This window comes from Ambystoma mexicanum, chromosome 4q, assembly GCF_040938575.1.
Source record: "Ambystoma mexicanum isolate Mex_15411 chromosome 4q, UKY_AmexF1_1, whole genome shotgun sequence".
Classification (NCBI taxonomy): Eukaryota; Metazoa; Chordata; class Amphibia; order Caudata; family Ambystomatidae; genus Ambystoma; species Ambystoma mexicanum.
This window is the reverse complement of record NC_090928.1, coordinates 434,288,909-434,292,786: the sequence shown is the minus strand read 5'-3', so window position 1 is coordinate 434,292,786 and position 3,878 is coordinate 434,288,909. Positions and strand designations below refer to the sequence as shown.

Sequence of the window (3,878 nt, the reverse complement as noted above, 5' to 3'; positions counted from 1 at the left end):
AATGTTTTCTTCAATTTATTTAATTAAAAAAATATTTCCACAGGTAAAACAGTTGAACAAGGGGGCACCCAGATTTGGGCTAGCGACCTCTTGATCTGCAGTCAAATGCTCTACCACTGAGCTATACCACCACTTCTGAAATGTTCACCTTTATTAATTCAGTAATATGTACAAAGTGGAAGCAACATGCAATCACCATCAAAGCAATGCATTTTCAGCCACCAAACCCTCCTTATAACTATAAGGGATACACAAGATGTCCTTTATCTGCCTTGGTAAAATACAGTGAGGTTTCCATTGCAAGAATTAATACATTCCGTATCACATGTAGATCTTGGAAAATGGAAAAAAAACTTTTGTCAAATGCACAAATTCTGCAAAACGTAACTGCTTCTCTACTGCAGTTTGTTGATTTTGTGCTAAGAGCATAGTTAAACCCAATTGTTCATTGTTTTTTTTTATATGAAATGATGATATATCCTATTGTTTCTTACAGTGCATTGGGTTGAAAAATATTTTAACAGGATCTATTGAAGAGGGTATATGGTTATGAAACAGGGACTTCTTGAACTGCACTCCTACCACTACCACTGACATAAACCCTTGAATGCTGAAAACTGTTCTTTTTTAAAACGGTGATAGAGTGGTTGACTGTATGGAACTTGTAGATCTAATGACATCAGTGCACTTCTGGTCAGCTGTACAAATTAATACATTTCATTAAGGGCATATTACTGGTTTCCACCACAGTTTTATAACATTCATATGTGCTTCCAATGGACTATTTCAAACTGATAATATCACCAGTAGAACTTGGGTGAATGTAATACACAGCTTGTATCATACGAAGAATTCCGAAACAGCTTAATGGTGTTTACCCTATGTTTCCGGAGATGATCAGGAGTATTTCAAATGAAGAAATGTGTTGCTCATTACATAAAATGCTAAGATTGTAAATGTTTTCTTCAATTTATTTAATTAAAAAAATATTTCTACAGGTAAAACAGTAGGACAAGGGGGCAACTAGATTTGAACTAGGGACCTCTTGATCTGCAGTCAAATGCTCTACCACTGAGCTATACCCCCGGTTATAAAATATTCACCTTCATTAATTCAGTAATATGTACAAAGTGCAAGCAACATGCAATCACCATCAAAGCAATGCATTTTCAGTCACCAAACCCTTCTTATAAGTATATGGGGTGCGAAGGATGTCCTTTATCTGCCTTGGTAAAATACAGTGAGGTTTCCATTGCAAGAATTCATACATTTCGTATCATATGTAGATCGTGGAGCTTGGAAAAAAAATCTTTTGTCAAATGCACAAATTCTTCAAAATGTAACTGCTTCTCTACTGCAGTTTGTTGATTTTGTGCTAAGAGCATAGTTAAACCCAATTGTTCATTGTTTTGTATATGAAATGATGATATATCCTATTGTTTCTTACAGTGCATTGGGTTGAAAAACATTTTAACAGGATCTATTGAAGAGGGTATATGGTTATGAAACAGTGACTTCTTGAACTACACTCCTACGCTCTACCACTGATATAAACCCTTCAATGTTGAAAACTACCCTTTTTTAAAAAGGCGATAGAGTGGGTGACTCTATGGAACTTGTAGAACTAATGACATCAGTGCACTTCTGGTCAGCTGTACAAATTAATACATTTCATTAAGGGCATATTATAGGTTTCCACCACAGTTTTATAACATTCATGTGAGCTTCCAATGGACTATTCCAAACTGATCATATCACCAGTAGAACCTGGGTGAATGTTAAACACAGCTTGTATCACATGAAGAAATCCTAAACAGCTTAATGGTGTTTACCCTATGTTTCAGGTGATGATCAGGAGTATTTTAAATGGAGAAATGTGTTGCTCATTACATAAAATGCTAAGATTGTAAATGTTTACTTCAATTTATTTAATTAAAAAAATATTTCTACAGGTACAACAGTTGGACAAGGGGGCACCCAGATTTGCACTAGGGACCTCTTGATCTGCAGTGAAATGCTCTACCCCTGAGCTATACCCCCATTTCTGAAATGTTCACCTTTATTTATTCAGTAATATGTGGAAAGTGGAAGCTACATGCAATCACCATCAAAGCAATGCATTTTCAGCCACCAAACCCTCCTTATAAGTATATGGGGTGCAAAGGATGTCCTTTATCTTCCCTGGTAAAATACAGTGAGGTTTCCATTGCAAGAAGTCATACATTTCGTATCACATGTAGATCTGGGAACATGGAAAAAAATCTTTTGTCAAATGCACAAATTCTGCAAAATGTAACTGCTTCTCTACTGCAGTTTGTTGATTTTGTGCTAAGAGCATAGTTAAACCCAATTGTTCATTGTTTTGTATATGAAATGATGATATATCCTATTGCTTCTTACAGTGCATTGGGTTGAAAAACATTTTAACAGGATCTATTGAAGAGGGTATATGGTTATGAAACAGGGATTTCTTGAACTACACTCCGACCGACGCTCTACCACTGACATAAACCCTTCAATGTTGAAAACTGCCCTTTTTTAAAAAGGTGATAGAGTGGGTGACTCTATGGAAATTTTAGAACTAATGACATCAGTGCACTTCTGGTCAGCTGCACAAATTAATACATTTCATTAAGGGCATATTACTGGTTTCCACCACAGTTTTATAAAATTCATATGAGCTTCCAATGGACTATCTCAAACTGATCATATCACCAGAAGAACTTGGGTGAATGTAAAACACACCTTGTATCATATGAAGAAATCCTAAGCAGCTTAATGGTGTTTAACCTATGTTTCAGGTGATTATAAAGAGGATTTCAATGTAGAAATGTGTTGCTCATTACATAAAATGCTAAGATTGTAAATGTTTTCTTCACTTTATTTAATTAAAAAATATTTCTACAGGTAAAACAGTTGGACAAGAGGGCACACAGATTTGAACTAGGGACCTCTTGAGCTGCAGTTAAACGCTCTACCACTGGACTATACCCCCAGTTCTGAAATTTTCACCTTTATTAATTCAGTAATATGTACAAAGTGGAAGCAACATGCAATCACCATCAAAGCAATGCATTTTCAGCCACCAAACCCTCCTTATAACTATAAGGGATACACAAGATGTCCTTTATCTGCCTTGGTAAAATACAGTGAGGTTTCCATTGCAAGAATTAATACATTCCGTATCACATGTAGATCTTGGAAAATGGAAAAAAAACTTTTGTCAAATGCACAAATTCTGCAAAACGTAACTGCTTCTCTACTGCAGTTTGTTGATTTTGTGCTAAGAGCATAGTTAAACCCAATTGTTCATTGTTTTTTTTTATATGAAATGATGATATATCCTATTGTTTCTTACAGTGCATTGGGTTGAAAAATATTTTAACAGGATCTATTGAAGAGGGTATATGGTTATGAAACAGGGACTTCTTGAACTGCACTCCTACCACTACCACTGACATAAACCCTTGAATGCTGAAAACTGTTCTTTTTTAAAAAGGTGATAGAGTGGTTGACTGTATGGAACTTGTAGATCTAATGACATCAGTGCACTTCTGGTCAGCTGTACAAATTAATACATTTCATTAAGGGCATATTACTGGTTTCCACCACAGTTTTATAACATTCATGTGCGCTTCCAATGGACTATTTCAAACTGATAATATCACCAGTAGAACTTGGGTGAATGTAATACACAGCTTGTATCATACGAAGAATTCCGAAACAGCTTAATGGTGTTTACCCTATGTTTCCGGAGATGATCAGGAGTATTTCAAATGAAGAAATGTGTTGCTCATTACATAAAATGCTAAGATTGTAAATGTTTTCTTCAATTTATTTAATTAAAAAAATATTTCTACAGGTAAAACAGTAGGACA

General features: G+C 35.2%; 1 non-coding gene across 1 annotated transcript; it reads right to left on the bottom strand.

Annotated features, from left to right (window-relative positions):
• Positions 1–1,014: 1,014 nt before the first annotated feature.
• On the bottom strand, positions 1,015–1,086 carry TRNAC-GCA (transfer RNA cysteine (anticodon GCA)). Its single transcript has one exon. It is a non-coding gene; the product is annotated as a tRNA-Cys (tRNA).
• Positions 1,087–3,878: the final 2,792 nt, after the last annotated feature.